We start from the raw sequence: 17,578 nt of genomic DNA, 5'->3' as shown, positions 1-17,578 counted from the left end.
CATAAAGGATCATTGGCTCTGACCTCCCCTCTTTGGACACATTAAATACACAATGCTGTCGGAGGAAAACTCAGAACATACTCAGTGATCAACATCACCCAGCATTATGCCTGTTTAGGAGGAAGAACTTTATGATACAACCTAAGACACCGCAGGCCAGAGAGCATGACCGCCTACAAAACACGATTCTACAACAGCTTTATCCCAGCCACAGTTAGACTGATGGCTAAGCACATTAAAGTGGGTATGAAATACAGGCCCCCCACTTCCCCCGTGGACATTACCTGGACAGTTACCACTCCAAAGAGGCAATCAGACACATCAGAGCACTACAGCCTCACTTTCATTCTTTCCCTTAGGTAGTCAAATAACTCTTTCAGTGCAATAGTCTAACAAACATGTGCAATATTCCACTTTTCTGTACATTATACTGTCTTGATATTATTTCTGTGAAATAATTCACTCACACACCCAGGCCATGCACTCTGTATCCTGTATCTGCATCTGTACACAGTGTGTAACCACTTACTGTATTACGTTCTGGAATTAGTGTGTTGGCTGCTTTTATTATTTACATTTTTTATATTATGTTATTTAATGTTTTAAAAAACTGTCTCTTCTCCTCTGTCTCTCTATTTTTTAAAAATGACTCGGGGAGATACGCACAAGAATTCCAATGTACTTCTACTGACCTGTTCCTGTGCAAATGGCAATAAAGATATCTACTACTACTCTACCAATGATATACCAGGCCCTTCAGGTCTGGGTGTGCAGCAGGACCACAAGACAGGAGAGTTCAGGACAACTGACTTCACTGACTCGACCTGGTCCACTGATGCTGAATAACCTCTCAGGTGACAATGAGCGAAAGTGGAGAGATGTAGGTGGGAGCTATGGAAGTGAGAAGAGTGAGCAAACTGTAGGATATACCCAAGATGACGTAAACCAGGATGGGTTACCAAAACATAATAGTGGAAATTGGTGGTATAAAGGGGCTGATACACCGCTGCTTCATTAGGGAGGAGGATTGTGTGGTGTGTGCGAGTGCAGAGCCTCCAGCTCAGGGAGTCCCGTTCCCGTACACTAATAACCAGTGTGGAGACTGGGGAATGGAGAGAGTTAGAAGAGTCTGGAAGGGTCTGTGTCAGGATGGTTTGATTCCCCTGATAAAGTATGCAAACTTAAATCTAGTCCGCATGCAGTACTGTCCATATTGGTGCCTGATATACCAGGAAAATATTAAATATGCTTATAGGGTGGACAGTTTAGGCCTTGGGAAGGGGGACAGCGATATATTATGGGGCAGAAATTGAGTTTTTTTCAAGGGACTTCCTTGTGAGTGTTTTAAGAATAATGGGACAGAGGAGGTGGGCATCTCCGGGGGTAACTGTCGAACTGTTTGGGATGTGAAAGGCGACCAAGTGCAGAATGGAGAAGTAAGGAGCATTCCGCTGGATGCATTAGAGAACCAGAGCGTACCTCTGGCAGATACGTGGTGGCTGTGTGGTCAGGAGGGAGGATTGAGGCCTCCTCTCCCCAATAATTATGGAGGCCTCTGCACTAGGGGGATGTTAGCTAGCCAGGTGGATATTTACTCTGACAAACAGCCCTCTAGGTTCCACAGGTTTGTTACGAGCTGCGAAGATGATCCCAGTGTGTATATAGATGCCATATGCCAGCCGAGGGGCATTCCAGACAAATATAAGGTGAGAAGTGAGATAGCTGCAGGGTTTGAATCATTATTAATTTGGCCTACTGTTAACAAAAATGTGGAATGGATAAATTATTTGTACTATAATCAGCAGAGGTTTACCAACTATACTCAGGAGGCACTCGCATCTCTGGGGGAGCAGCTTCAGGCCACCAGTCTGATGGCATGACAGAACAGGGTGGCCCTGGATTGGCTCCTGGCAGAAAAAGGGGGAGTGTGTGTGCTGTTCGGGGATCAGTGCTGTACATTTATTCCCAATAATACAGCCCTGGATGTTTCATTTACTGAGGGTATGAGAAAGTTGCAGGGGTTACAGGATGAGATGGCGAGAAATTCGGGACAACATGACGGGTTGTTTGACTGGTGCTATAATATGTGGGGTAGTTGGCAGTAAGCCCTTATGAAAGCACTCTGTGTGCGTGCTGTGTTCATTCTTGCTTTGCTACTAATCTTTTGTTGTGTAGTTCCTCTTGTTCGCTCCCTAGTGGGAAAAGCGCTGTCTCAGCAGGCGACTATAGCTGCAATGTTTAGAGTGGTGGGAGGACCGTTTGGAGCGGCAACCTCCTGGACCAACACGGAAACGGATGGCGACATAGACACCTTGGATACGCTCCTGCCCATAGCTGAAGTTCGGCCGTACCGCCTGTGAATACTCCATGTTGGAAACGCTGCAGCCTGCCTGCCGCCCACGACACCTGGGACTTTCCTGCTCATGACAGAGTGCCTGTTATAGTAATCTACAGTGTTATCAGTTAACCTTTCAGTTATCTTTGCATTAGCCGTATATGTTTATGTAATGAGCTTGTGGTAGGTGATGTACTCCTGGTAGATTATGTATTCCTGATAATATATGCAATGTATCCTGGGGAGTTCATTGCTGTTGGTTGATTCTGAGTGTTGATAGTTTGTGAGCCATGTCAGCCATGGACCCCGAAGGGGGGCCGCGCCTGTGGCGGGCTGGGAGTGGAATTTCCCTAGATCTTAGGGTTTTAGCCCTCCCTCCTAGGCTGGATGGACAGAATTGTGTGTGGGACTCTTTAGAATCCCAAAGGGGGGAAATATATGGGATATTATTTAGCACTATACAATGTAGAATATAATCATTACGGTATTATTAAAAAGCATGCCAAATACCCGTGATGTAATCATTACAATGTAATCATTATAATGTAATCAACACAATGTAATCAATTGAGTATGTATTTGCACCTTGTATTAGCCTCAAACTTTCTGTTAGCTACTTTATGTTAGCCCTGAATGCATGAATATCCACCTTTATTAGTGTTATGCCTTATCATTATGTTGAATGACAAATATATTATCAACCCTCTAATTAGACAATGTGCAACAGGTTGAAGCTGCCAAGGTTTGCTACTGAAGGAAGGTATTCGCCCGAGTTCCCCAAAAGTTCACGACTGAGCATTTTTAAAAAATCAATTGGAGATGGTCGCACCACCATTATGTTCGGCTGAGGGACCAAACAGTAAAAGAAATGATGGACAAACTTATCACCTAGGGGTGTGGATTGATGTAAAAAACAATGATTGTGAATGGTTGAAGGAATGATGATGCTTAAGTGACGAGATATTGTTAAATGATAAGAACTTGTATAAAAATAGGTATAAAACAGTACTGGACACACTTTAAGTGTCCGGCCTTGGTTGTAACTTGTTTGCAATAAAGACTGAATTTGGATCTACACCAGCGGCTTCTGACTTCTGATTTAGCAGGGAATGAAAAACCACAAAACTAACATTTTGCCTTTTTCCCCATCTGTAACTGTTATTATGTTATTATCATTTAGAACTGAATATCCATACTCCCTTTTAATCTCATGCATCTTTTTTATCATTCCCCAGACTTTACTAATGTCAGTTTCCCGTCCTACTGAATTACAGAAGGACCTCCAAAACTCCCTCTTTGCTCATTTAACTACCCTCCTTACGTTAGCCTGCAACTTTTTGTACTCAATCAAATTCTGAAAGTTGTGAGTACTATTTAACATTGTAAAAGCTTTGTTTTGAGACTTAACTGCAGTATCACATTCCTTTGTTTACTATGAGATCTTTGGTTAGTCTGCTTTGCTGCCTCTAGAATTACTGCATCATGGTTAGATTTCTTTTGTCCGACATAAAGCCGGCCCTGCAAAACGTCACCTAACGTCACCAAGTCACATGGTACAAAAACCTACAAGACGATCGTGACAGATCGTGCAGCACGTGCAGAGAGCAAGTAAGATCGTGCAGCACCTTTCAGCCGGCATAACTGTAAATGTCGCTACTATGTGCCCCTGGCTTATTTTGTAAATGTCTCGTAAATGTTCTTGTTTGTTTTGTTAATCTTAATGGTCACTGGTCAGCTATTACTTCTGTTGTAATTTAAAGCTTCAATAACAAAAATAATAAAAAAAACCTCTCAGCCGGCTGCACAAACTGGAACTGCCTCCGTGACACAACTTTGCCCTTATTGGCTGAACAATTTTAGCATGACGTTTGTATCTCTGGAAGTTCCGATGCGTTATCTGCTATTTCTCCCGAAAAGCCTGTAAAGAAGTAAAGTTTCAATAAATGCTCTAATAGTACACATAAGTTAATCGTTTATTTATTGTTAGTTACTGTAATCTTGCGCTGCTTTATGTGTTTAATCGACTAGTCTGTGAAGAAGGCATTCAAGTAAGAATTGCATTGTATTCTGTGCATGACAATAAAAACTTTGAATCCTTGAAATAAATGTATTTCATCTTTTTCCTGGCAGCTATCTTTTCACTGCTAGCAGTTTGGATCAGGAGTTGGTTATTGTAGAAGAAGTAATGTGCATGCAGGTGATATTTGTATAGATGTATCTACACCCTTCTGGCAGTGCGGCCATCTCAGTCAGGTCTCGCACTACGAGGAGTAGAAGTTGTCTAGTTTGGCTGCTGTCAGTTTATATTACAAGTTTATATTACAGTTTATATTACAGTTTATATTATTATATTACACTCCTGCAGCCGCCGGCAGATGGCGCTCCCCCTCACGTCAGCTGGAGTCAGACCGAAGTGAAGTCGAACGCACCCAATGGCTCCTCCCCATTCCCAATTATCAAAAAACCCACTAATTGAATGGGTCGCGTAATTATCGCTATGAATTCTGGGAGTCTGTGCAACTTCAAGACCGCAGCTCTCGTGTTACTTATAACAAGGAAGGAATATTATTCTATATTTTTAATGGCGACCGAATGATTGATTGATATAATGTAGTGTTTCATTCTATATCCTGTTTTGATAAGATATCGACATTTCGTAAACATTCGATATACAGTTAAACCATAATTGGTCCGTCTTGTTTCTTTGTCACCCAGAAACTTCACAACTGTGTTGTGAGCGGATTTTCAGCGCTTATATGTTTTTAAACTTGTCTTAAAAATTTGTGGTACTTCTACGTTTCTGCGCTTTTGTAAATGTAGATCGTATGTTTCGTCATTTGATTAAAGCGTTTGAAGACTTTGCAGCGCTCTGACACCAATCGGCCACCGTAGCTTAGCAACCGAATCATAACAATTCTTTTCCGTTTAGAGTTTTCATTTGAACATTTAAAGCAGCTCAGACTTGCAGTTTATCAGCAAGAGAGAAGACGCGAAAGATGTCCATCGTGAAAACCACCGTGAATCTCCAGAGGATTGACTGGCTGCTGCCGAAAGGTGCAGTCAGTGTGCGGATCGCCCCGGAATACATCCCCGGTCCAGTTGGCCGAGGTAAGGATGGCAAAATGATGCCCAGACTAACTCAGCACTTAAAGAGTTAAAGTCAGAATATGCTTGACTAGTCTTCTTGAATCTTCTGTTCTATTATCTTGTTTTAGAAGTACATGTCTAAATAATAAAGTAGTTCACCTTTAGCTTTAATATACGGGAGTCTTTTTACATGTCTACTGCATTATATTATATTTAAACATCAGAGAAAATCATCATGAAGTGGTAAAGTAACAGCTGAATATGTCCATTATAATATACGGTGTTTCCCCGAAAATAAGACAGGGTCTTATATTAATTTTTGCTCCAAATGACGCGTTACGGCTTATATTAAGGTAGTATTTTCCCAAGTATAACATGCTACAGTATATTTACCGGTATTCATGAAAAAAATCCACATTTATTCAAACACAGACATCATGTCATCTTCTAACAGTATCTTTCCATGTAAACAATTTGACGGTGAATTTATTCATGAACAAAATTCTGCTGTATACTGCATATGTTTATTCAAATATAGTCGTAATGTCATGTTCTTCTGGAACATCATCGTAAATCTCCAAGTTCCAAATTCCGTCCTGAATATCTCGCAACTCAATTTCCTGTAGAACCAGTGTCCCCAATCTCTCATGTTTAGCAATAACTCTGTCCTTAAATGAGCGCCTCTTGTCCATGTAGCCTTCTCGTAGTACAACCGCATCTCATTCTAGTTACCATACAATCCATGGGACAATAACTAGGGCTTATATTACGAGCTTCTTGAAAAATCATGTTAGGGCTTATTTGCGGGGAAACGCGGTAGTAATCAGAAAAAGCATAAATCTTAGTTTGGTACCTTGAGAGTGAATAAATAATGCAACTTATGGAAAGTGTAAGATAAGTAAAGGATTTGACTTAATAGTCAGTTGTTGATGCCAGCATTTGGATTGAGTGGGCTGCTATATTTGATGCACATGAACCTTTCCAGTGTTGTTTTTCGCTGTTGTTCTGCGTATCAGGGAATCTGTGCACAAGCTGGCTTGTTTTTATAGGTCAGGTTCCCCTGCTGAAACGCAGACGGCCCAAGTCAAGACCAGCGCATAAGTTTCCCAAGCGTGTGTTTCCTGTATCCAATAAAGACTGCAGAATTTTTCTTAGTGTGCAATACCGACTGCCAAGTGTGATATCTGTGATGGTTGTGATGTAGTGTTGTTGTACAGTGACATAATGTTTCATTTAAATTAAATATGCTGTCCCCTGTCTTTATAATCCCAAAGGACAAACCAGTTCCAGTGATGCTGGCCGTCGGAAGAAGTGCCGCACCGGGCCGCCGGCAGCCAGCTCCCTGACCACGTCTGCCTCTCCTGGATCTGCTGCCATCCCGGTGGCAACCAGCAGGGGTCAGCAGGGCACAGGCCGCCGTAGAAAAACGGCGGGAGGCCGGTCAGGGCGAAGAAGGAGGTATGACCAACAGAAGGGGTTAGAGCCTAAGCCCAGCTCACCAACCTTCTCCTCCTCTTCATTTTTATTTCCGTCTTCAGCCTCCTCCCCTTTTGTTTCATCCCCATTTCTTTTTATGGGCTCCTCTGTTTTATCCCCACACTTACTCACACCTGTTAGCCCAGCTCCACATCCATATTCAGCTCCAGGCCTGGTTCATCTGACCCATCTGCTTCAGGCTCCAGCACAGGCTGTAGCCGCCTCATCTCACCTGGAAAAATTCTATTGGTTGTATAACTATTATGTAACAAAGTACTCTAAAATGACCTATGACGCCAAGTGCTTTACTGAGTACTGGTGTCAGGAGTTTTGGAACAGACATTTAAATGAAATTAACTTAGCTAAACAGGGGAAGAATGAGGATAATGAGGGTACTCATTCAACCAAGAGGCGTAGGATTGATGAAGATGAGTTCATCTTTCCTATTGATGCACTGGAGCAGCTAAGTACCATGCCCAGGGCTCAGGAGATGGGTGTGGAAATGGGCTATCAGTCAGATGCACATAGCTACATTTCCCTGTAGATTCAGCACATAATTACACAAGAGTTGTCATACATACTTAGGATAAGATAAAATACCATGTAGTTCTATAGCATAAGGTACTATAGGATAAGATTAAGATAGGATAAGGTTAAGATTGTATATAATAAGATAGGACAAGTTAAGATAGTCTTAACTTGTATGCCATTTTATGTTTTACAAAGACATGATAAATTACCATAAGTTTAGGATAAGATTATATAAGATAACATAGTATAAGAATAAGATAAGAAAGATAGGATAAGATAACATAGAATAAAATTAAGATAGGATAGGTTACGGTAAGCTTAAGATTGTATAACATAGGATTAGATTAATTATAAATAAAGCAGTCCTCCTTAGAGGGGGGGTGGTGGAGGGAATATTTAAAAAATAAAAATAGGGTTAGTTAACATAAGGTAAAGATAAGATTGTATAACATAGGATTAGATTAATTATAAATAAAGCAGTCCTCCTTAGAGGGGGGGTGGTGGAGGGAATATTTAAGAAATAAAAATAGGATTAATTAAGATAAGATTGTATAACATAGGATTAGATTAATTATAAATAAAGCAGTCCTCCTCAGAGGGGGGGTGGTGGAGGGAATATTTAAGAAATAAAAATAGGATTAATTCAGAAGGTTAAGATAAGATTGTATAACATAGGATTAGATTAATTGTAAATAAAGCAGTCCTCAGAGGGGGGTGGTGGAGGGAATATTTAAGAAATAAAAATAGGATTAATTCAGAAGGTTAAGATAAGATTGTATAACATAGGATTAGATTAATTGTAAATAAAGCAGTCCTCCTTAGAGGGGGGGTGGCGGAGGGAATATTTAAGGAATAAAAATAGGATCAGTTAACATAAGGTAAAGATAAGATTGTATAACATAGGATTAGATTAATTATAAATAAAGCAGTCCTCCTTAGAGGGGGGGTGGTGGAGGGAATATTTAAGAAATAAAAATAAGATTAATTAAGATAAGGTTAAGATAAGATTGTATAACATAGGATTAGATTAATTGTAAATAAAGCAGTCCTCCTTAGAGGGGGGGTGGTGGAGGGAATATTTAAGAAATAAAAATAGGATTAATTCAGAAGGTTAAGATAAGATTGTATAACATAGGATTAGATTAATTATAAATAAAGCAGTCCTCCTCAGAGGGGGGTGATGGAGGGAATATTTTAAGAAATAAAAATAGGATCAGTTAACATAAGGTTAAGATAAGATTGTATAACATAGGGCTACAGTGAAGAAATCAAAAATTTCAAGGCAGCATGAAGGTAACGCACAATCAGGGATGTGCAATTTCTGAGGCATGTATTCAAAAAAAGTATTTTAATTGTGTTTTATGATTCATATTTGACTTAGTTCATGAAATAAAATGTTTTTTTCTACAGATCAGTGTTTTTGTATTTTGTAAAATACGAGAAATACTGTATGCATGGTAATGTCAGGTGTGCAAAATGTTTGTGCTAACAAAGGACACAGAGCCCCTAGAAGGGCACAGAGCCAGGCTGAGCACCACAGCGCTATCCAGCCCATGGCTGCCGATGGTCACATTCCACCAGAACCCCCCAACACTAACTCCCCAGGGAACTTCCAAGCAGCAGAGCAGATTCCAACAACCGAGGATCAAAGGAAAAGAAAAGATACTGGCAGGAAGAAGATGATCTTGTGGCCAAAGGTTAAAAATGTAGAAGTTTGGAGAACAAATGTGTTACAAATGAAATATTATTTGAAATGTGCTACAGCTTAATCATTCTATCATACATCTATCCATCCATTTTCCAAACCGCTAATCCTACTGCGTCGCGGGGGGTCCGGAGCCTATCCCGGAAGCAATGGGCACAAGGCAGGGAACAACCCAGGATGGGGGGGCCAGCCCATCGCAGGGCACACTCACACACCATTCACACCTACAGGCAATTTTTTAGCAACTCCAATTAGCCTCAGCATGTTTTTGGACTGTGGGGGGAAACCGGCGTACCCGGATGAAACCCCACGACGACATGGGGAGAACATGCAAACTCCACACACATGTAACCCAGGCGGAGACTCGAACCTGGGTCCCAGAGGTGTGAGGCAACAGTGCTAACCACTGCACCACCATGCCGGCCCAAAAATTTAAACAAATTCATTTTAAAAAACTTTAATCTCAGAGCCAATTGCCATTTGCCCACAAATATTTCATTTATTATTGTTTATGATTATAAATGCCGAATACATTCCTGGAGCCTTCGATTTAGCATACACAGTGCCCTCTACAGGATTCTGTCGAAACAGCATCTCTCAACCTCGTTCACAAGATTTGTGTCTTTTTCACAAAACGTTTTTCTTTGTAAATCCCAAAATCTTCCTATAAATGTATGTATGAATGCTTCTCGTCTTTTTCAGTCACACGAAGCCTTTATAAATGAGCTCCCCGATTAATCTGTTTACATGAAAACATCTTAATTGCGTTAAGGCATGTAAACGTAGCCACCTAACGAAAGGTAACCACGTGACTTAGCAGACTGCATGTTCCTCATCTCCTCTGTATGGACCATAGAGCTGTGTATCGGAGAGTCTGACAACACGCTACGTTTCAAGATACAGGCATTACAATTCAGATCGCTGCTCTATTTTGCCATTCTTTTTAAAAAATCTGCTTTTAGGAAAACATGGCACACCACCAAATGGATGAAATCTGAGTAAAAACATTTGATTTTTAACGCAATCAGAATAAAGGGGTCTGCATTTATCACTGTCCCTGTAACAATCCAGCATCGTAGCACTACAGCTATTTCGGATTCAGCCAACGAATAACGTTGCTAGTCAGCAGCCTTGTGCAAGCTACTGAAAATTACTAATTACCAATTACTGTATATAAAAGTAATTATAATAAGGGTGGGATTCGACCGTGTGTCTGCCTGGGGGGTCGCCGGCCAGGATCGCCAGCAGTTTGGACGTGTGGTTGGTGCGGCAATGTGCTGCATCAGCGTCTGCTCCCTCTGCCTGACCTGCCCTGTATAATTACATAATCAAGGAAAATAACAGTGGGCTAAAGGTTGCATAGTGATCACATTAACATCGCGTCGATGTTGAAATACATGGTGCAAACAAAAGTAGTGGAATTACACTGACGAGTTACTACCAACACTGCCAGGCAGCTAGGTTTGCTAATGCTAACGTTAGCAGCGCACCCATATGCTACTTCCTCTCGCAAGATAAGGCAGTGTTACTGTCACTGTGTAAATACAATGAGATCTCTTTGGAGCAAGCCTGTCGATACCATGTTAAGTGTAAAACCACAAGTAAAATACCTTAAAAATAATAGAAATATAGATGGTGCTGAACCATGGTGAACAGTGGAGTCATAACAGAGGCTGTGCGTTGTGTTCAGTCACCTTTCACTGTAAATCACACATGGCTTCACAATCTTTTGTGTCTGCTCTGAATCCCTCAGGGCTGGAGTGAAAACTCCATTCACACTAACATGGTGCCAAGTGGTATTGGGTAGACATGATTCTATCCTTTTTGGAAGTAATTTGTTTTACTGATTTAAATAAGTTTTAAAAAATTTCAAAATGTAAGGATAGCTCATTGTATCCAAAGGGATGTGCCAAGCTTGCAGTGTTGATGTGCTGCCACCTTCTGGGAAAACGATGAACTGATTTTCAGATTAAGAACATGTATGGTTTTCTGGTATCATTTGAGAACCGTTCATGCTGCGAACCTATGCTTATGGGTTAGGGTTAAGCTTGGGTCTAGAGCTCAGGGTACTTCCAGGCTTGGAGGCCAAGGGTAAGGTCTCTCTTTCCCCATGTAAGCATTTAATGATGATCCAGCACCAGGGCTTGGGTAAGTCACCACGAGTTGGGAGCCTCATTCCCCAGGTAAAGGATGAACGATGTCCATCCAGCCCGGGGATTCTGGTGAACCTCTCCTTACGCTGGAAGCCTCCTCCCTCAGGTAAGGGTTTAAGAATCTCGCGGTACTTCCATTGAGCCTTGGGGTTCTGGAGAAAAATCCCAGGGCCATCCAACTGTAGCAGTGTGGAATTTTGCGGGTAGGACTTGTTGATTATTTCCGGTAAGTGTGTGTGGGGACCCCTAGTGTGTGGAGGCGTCATTGGCGTTTCCCGGTCCGGTAACTCCCCTTCCACACCGCAGTGGTCTGCCGTGGTACGCTGGCATGCTGGCTGAGGTTCACACTTATTCTGTGTCTTGGTGGGAGGTTTTGCTGTTTTAATTAGCGTTAATCCTCTGCTTGATTTAAATGGCTAATGGTAATATTTTATATTGCAGTGTTTCTCTTGTGTCTGTGTTGCAGCTCCAGTGGTTGCAAGTTATTCTGGTGACTAGGCCTATAGCTACTTGTCAGTTGCTTTACTTGATGTGTTTTAATTGTAGTTACGGTTGTTGCCAGGATTACAGTTTCAGTTGCTCGTCAGCTTCAGTTTATGCCTCTTCCAGCAGGTTTGTCAGACAATAATAGTTTGAACCTGCACTGTGGCTGCTGTGTTTCCTACGTCAGTTTTTCTTTTCCGTCAGTCTTGTCTTGTCCTCAGCCGGTCCGATGTCGCCCAACAACTGCTGCTTGAAGCTCCTGATCCTCGGTGGGACATCGGCGATGTGCTGGGAGCCTTAGAACGCGCTAAGGATCGTCGCACCTTTTCCTGCATTTGGAGCTGTTTCATTCCCTAGTTCTGCAACTTAACAGACTTTGGGCCGCCCTTTCTTTCTGTATGGGACTGATACAGAGGGACAGCCTGTATTCTGCTACTCATTGTTTGCACTCTTCATAGTTTTCAACACTCAGATTCTTGGTTAGATTGGGGTATTTTCTGGGAGACTGTGAGCAGTGGCTGCCTCGATTGATCTGGCTGACTAAGATTTGATTGGTCTGGGGTGGTGGTGTTCACACTTTCACCTTGTGCAGTATATTTGTGTGGGGATCAGTGTGGTGGAGCACAGGTGTGTGTGTGCGTGTGCGTGTGTGTGTGTGTGTGTGTGTGTGTGTATGTGTGTGTGTGTGTGTGTTAGTTTAAGGGACTCTATTCCCCCTTTTGATCAACTTCCCCGGACACCTGTCTCCTGCTTGAGTTTAGTCAGCCAGTGGCCAAAGGCTGGTTGCTGGTTTATTTTTTAAGGTTGTTGATGCTAAAGCGCTTGTCTTGTTTCTTTGTTTTATATTTTCAACAACCTGTTAATAGTACAAACACGTCTCTAGCTCCATTCGGTAAATGAACTTGTGTGCTCTTAATTTAGAGTAATTTTTCCTGTGGTGAAATACCCCAGGTGGCGTAGTCGTGTCCTTGTACTACTGACCGCTCTCTGCCACAAACACTTTACCCTAAACCTAAGCCTAATCCTAACCCTAACCATAGCCCCAAACGTCATGTCCTGCCACCTCCCTGACGTGGCTCTAATAAGCCATGCCTGCTGCTCGTTGGTCTCGCGTCTCGTTCCATCCCTCATGTTAAACACTCCCAGCTACCTCCAGTCTGTTCCCTTGTTATTCCTGTATAAGTGCTTCCTGGCCCTGTGTTCCCCATTGATGTGGTGCCCTCCATGTTGCTCGTTCCCTAGCCTCCCATCTTGATCCCAGTAAATCCCAGTTTATTGTCTGACAACACCTGCTCCCAGAGTCGTTCATCCTGGCACCCAACAGACTGAAGGAACTCGACAAGCCCCAGTAGGTTCCCCAGGTCCCTACAGCCGATCACTGCTGCTTGTGTCAAGCATACCTAATGTCGCTGGTTCAGGCCGCAGTACATCTTTCCCCAGAGAGAATGGCCCATCTCTGACGGAGGGCATAGCCGCCCTCTCCCCGGACTCCCAAGTGGAGGGTGTGACAGCTATAGCGGAGATCCTCAGGGCCCTCTGGAATGGAGTGAGTGTGCTGAACCCCGCAGAGGTGGGGTGCTCTGGAGAAAAGGAGCCCGCCTTCTCCATGTCGTTTGCCGTAGGGCGACCTGCGTCCTCATTGTCACTTGAAGTCTGACGATGATGCTTCTCTGGGATTTACTGTGATCCCCCTGTTCGCCAAAACATGCTCCCCAAAGCTCTCCAGCACAGAAGAACAGGCTTCACTCCTAGTTCTATGGTTGTCAGAGTGCTGGACCACAGTAGAGGTCGGACTTTGCTTCAACATGGTTTTATTGGAAGTCTGCACACAATACAGATGTTTCCTACCGTCCTTCGTTCCAATTAAATGTGGAAACGTTTTGTCAGCTGGCTGGACAAGACCCTACTGCCTCTTTTAATAGTACACATAGTAGTGAGCAGTGGTGACGTAATGGTTAGGGAAGCGCACTCGTGATTGAAAGACACTGCATCTACAGCATCTGGCCCAGGAGAGCCGGCCGTTGCAGTCGTTACATCCGCACTTAAGGCTCCCGGCCCAGAGGGCCGCTCAGGCCGCACCCACAGTGTCCAACACAGGTGAGGCCTTGGTTGCCTCTAGGCTTCTCATAGACTCTGACACGGTTTCCTGGTAACCAGCCGACACCTGCCACACTGCTCCATAATGTCAGGCCAGCGTCCACCTCGCTGTCCCCTGATGCCTGGCCAGCACCCACCTCAATGTCCCAAGACGTCCAGCCGGCGCCCACCTCATCTCCTGACGGCCTGCTGGTGCCCACTTTCTATCCTGACGTCCCACCGGCACATGCCTGCAGGCTGCCACCAGCCCAGAGAAGATGGATCCAGAGGATGTCCTGCTGGAGTGCCCTGGGTCCTGCTACGTGGGTCCCTCCTTCATCCCAGACTCCGGTTACTCTGGTCCCAGTTTCTGGTCACCAGAATCAACAGGAGCCCAAGAAAGCGGCAGGCAGAATGTCTGTCTCCCAGAGAGGGTTTGCCAGTATCTGCTCTTGCCCTGTATGTCCCTTGTCATCTTCCTGTTCCTCTCCTGTTGTCTCCTTGCTGCCCTACTGCTCTGCGGTTCTCTCATCGCCCGCCAACTCCTCACGTCCTCCGGCCCTGCTGGCCCTCCCAGACCCTCTGGTCCTGTGATTCGGCAGAGTTCAGCCTCACCTGGAAAGGGGCCTAGGAGGGTCCCCAGCCCCGAATCTTCACCTGGCTTCCCTGGATGCCCCATGTTATTCCTTTTTGTGCCTCAGTGTTTGTCTTGTTGCTCTGTCCCACCTGTATCTCTCCTTGTCTTCTGCATCCTGTGCCCCTGTTCTTGTTGACCCTCCACCTGTCCATCCTGTTTTGGGGTCTGACAGGACTGCTGTACCTGTGGTTCCTAGCTTTTCCTTTTTCCGCTCCATGTCCTTAGTGATGTCCTGCAACTGCTCTTATGTCTGGTGTTGCTGTCTGTCTAGTGTTCTGTCTAGTCTTGTCTGGTCTTGTCCTGTCTACCATCTGTTCTGTCGTCCCCTGTCTAGTCCAGAGTCCAGTCTGGTTCCATCCCTGTTGTCTAACCCCTTTGGACTTCATGGCCGGAGCACATGCTTCTGGTGGGTTGGGGGGGGGGGGGGGGGGGGGTACTGTCACATTAAGCAATGCCATTTTTATCCACTATGCTTGTCCATTTATGGGTCAACGCATGTTCTGACCATCCATGCTCTCTGCCTCCCCACATTTCCAGGTGCTGCCCGGGGGGGGCACCATCTCAGCTGGAGTCCTGGTTCTGTCCCATGGAGGGGTGACACTGCGAATTGGACCTGCTAACTGTGTCATCCTGGGTGCAGCCTTGAGTGTCACCCTACACAGGCCAGCGTGGAGAACAGGCTTATTGACAGACTTTAATCACACCTCACACCTGGCCTTTAGCAAGCAGCTCCACTCTTTTCTGTTCTCAGTAATATTAGTCTGCCGGGGGGGGTTGGGCAGCCAGTTGTCCATGGACCTCCAGAGGTCCTTTTTTCTCCTTACTTGGGGTTTTTTGGTTCCTCTCCTCCGTTGTCATCTGGCTTTCTTTATTTAATATCTTTCTTTCCTTTTTCCCGTTGTGTATTACTGTCTTTAATGATGTTGTAATGTATGACTACACATCTATGTAAAGTGCCTTGGGACGACTCTGTGAGGCACTATATAAAAATGAAATTAAATGTCCCGCCTCCTCCCTGACGTGGCTCTAACAGGCCATGTTTGCTGCTTGTTGGTCTCACGTCTCGTTCCAGCCCTCGTGTTAAACACTCCCAGCTGTCTCCAGTCTCTTCCATCATTAGTCCTCCATTTAAGTGCTTCCTGGTCCTGTGTTCCCCAGTTCGATCACTGATGTTGTGCCTTACGTGTTGCCGGTTCCATAGCCTCCCATCCTGATCCCAGTAAGTCCCTGTTTGTTGTCTGAGAAACACCTGCTGCACGAGTCTTTCATCCCGGTGACCACGACACCAACCACCAGTGATGTCTGTGGAGCCCAGAAATACCAGCCTAGCTGCACTAGTGCCCAGGCAGCACCTTGACAGCGGCATGTTTGCATTGTTACATTTGCCTCACTTGTTCACCACTTTCAGCAACAGTATCTGCTATGTACTAGAACTGTAATCATATGTGAGTGAGTCTGTCTGCTTTGAAGGAGCAGAGATCCCACCTCCTTACTGTAGGTACAGGGCACAGAAACGGGTAAATCCTGTAAGGTAACATTATTAAAGTCAGCATAGATTCCAACATGGATCCAGAGGATGTCCTGCTAGACTGCCCTGGGTCCTGCTACGTGGGTCCCTCCTTCATCCCAGACTCCGGTTACTCTGGTCCCAGTTTCTGGTCACCAGTATCAACAGGAGTCCAAGAAAGCGGCAGGCTTTCTGTTCTGGAATATGAAGTTCATAGTCATAGTCATAGTCAGTCATAATTTTGTTGAAGTTCATAGTCAGTCATAATTTTGTAGCATTAAAATGTAACTTTTAAACAAATCCTAACAGTATGTGTGATTGTGGGGGGGTGTGGGGTCTCGGGGTGTAACCTCTGTCTCTTGGCTTGTTTCCTGTCCCTCCTGCTGTATGTGTGAAGTCTGCATGTTCTTCCAATGTGGGCTTTCTCCTCCTACTTTGGAGAACATGAAACTGCGATCAGCCGATTGGAATCTCTAAGCTGCCCTTAGTGTGAGTCTGTATGTGTGAGTTTGTGCTCTGCTATAAACTAGTATCCTGTCCATTGTGTCCCCCGCCCTGTGCCACCTGGGACAGGCTCCAGGCTCCCCACCCCCCTGTACAGGATAAGCAGTAATGCAGGACGGCTCCACACTGTTCCAAAGAAATGGCGCTCCAGCTCCCTTCAGGACTTCAGACCAGCTGCTCTCACTTCACACCTCCAGGCTTGTGGGTGTGGTTCCCACTCCTGGTTCTGCATGTACAGCTTGCATGTTCTCCCCGTGTTCCTGTGGGTTTCCTCAGGTTTCCTCATGCTGTCGAAGATCATGCAGTTTGGTGAATTAGTGTCTCTTGATTGTCCTCAGCATGTGAGTGAGTGTTTGCCCTGTGATGGACTGGCATCCCATCCAGGGTGTCTCTGCCTTGTGCCCTGTGCTTCCTGTGATGTGTGTGTCCCATAACCCTGTACTGTGGTTATTGGAATTTGTTGGATACTTTTTTGATATATGATCTTTCTGTTCCTGGGGATGGCTGAAGCTGGTCCATTAACTTTTGGCTTAAATATAAGAGTAGTGTTCAATTTTCATTATTAGAGTATGGAATTATTTTGGATGATTAAAATGATCACTCTGAACTTGACTGTCCTTCCTAACATAAATACACTCCCTGCACAAACACACAGAAAGAAAAGGAAGAGATTACATATATTTTCATGAATATTGTATATAGAATAATGTAAAAAAACAAATCTGTGCATTGACAGCACTTGTCAAAGCTTGTTCTGTCTAATCCTGACACAGTCTGTCTATAACTGCACATCCCTGCATGTTTCACCTGAAACCACATGATCCCAAACGTGATTCTAAACCGACACAGAAATTCATTCTCAGTAGATCTGCTCTCTTATACCTTTATACCTAATTTCTATCTACTGCACAAAATCAAAGAGTAGGATTATAGTTTGTTTGCAGAAAAACAATGTCAGTAGCTGTTATTCTCATAAAAGATAAATAAATGTTCGCTTTGGGTACAGTTTGTATAATGTACTATTTTGTTCATAAACTGCAGCTCCACTGTTTGCCCAGTCTGCTCTTCTCAGTCTGGTCTCAGT

At 44.1% G+C, this 17,578-nt stretch overlaps 1 long non-coding RNA gene across 1 annotated transcript; it reads left to right on the top strand.

Annotated features, from left to right (window-relative positions):
- Positions 1-8,448: 8,448 nt before the first annotated feature.
- On the top strand, positions 8,449-8,838 carry LOC125722547 (uncharacterized). The gene is made up of 2 exons (XR_007386460.1): positions 8,449-8,539; positions 8,657-8,838. It is a non-coding gene; the product is annotated as an uncharacterized LOC125722547 (long non-coding RNA).
- Positions 8,839-17,578: the final 8,740 nt, after the last annotated feature.

This window comes from Brienomyrus brachyistius, unplaced genomic scaffold (assembly GCF_023856365.1).
Source record: "Brienomyrus brachyistius isolate T26 unplaced genomic scaffold, BBRACH_0.4 scaffold39, whole genome shotgun sequence".
NCBI classification, from domain to species: domain Eukaryota; kingdom Metazoa; phylum Chordata; class Actinopteri; order Osteoglossiformes; family Mormyridae; genus Brienomyrus; species Brienomyrus brachyistius.
The sequence above is the reverse complement of the archived record's forward strand: the minus strand, read 5'-3'. Positions and strand labels throughout refer to the sequence as shown.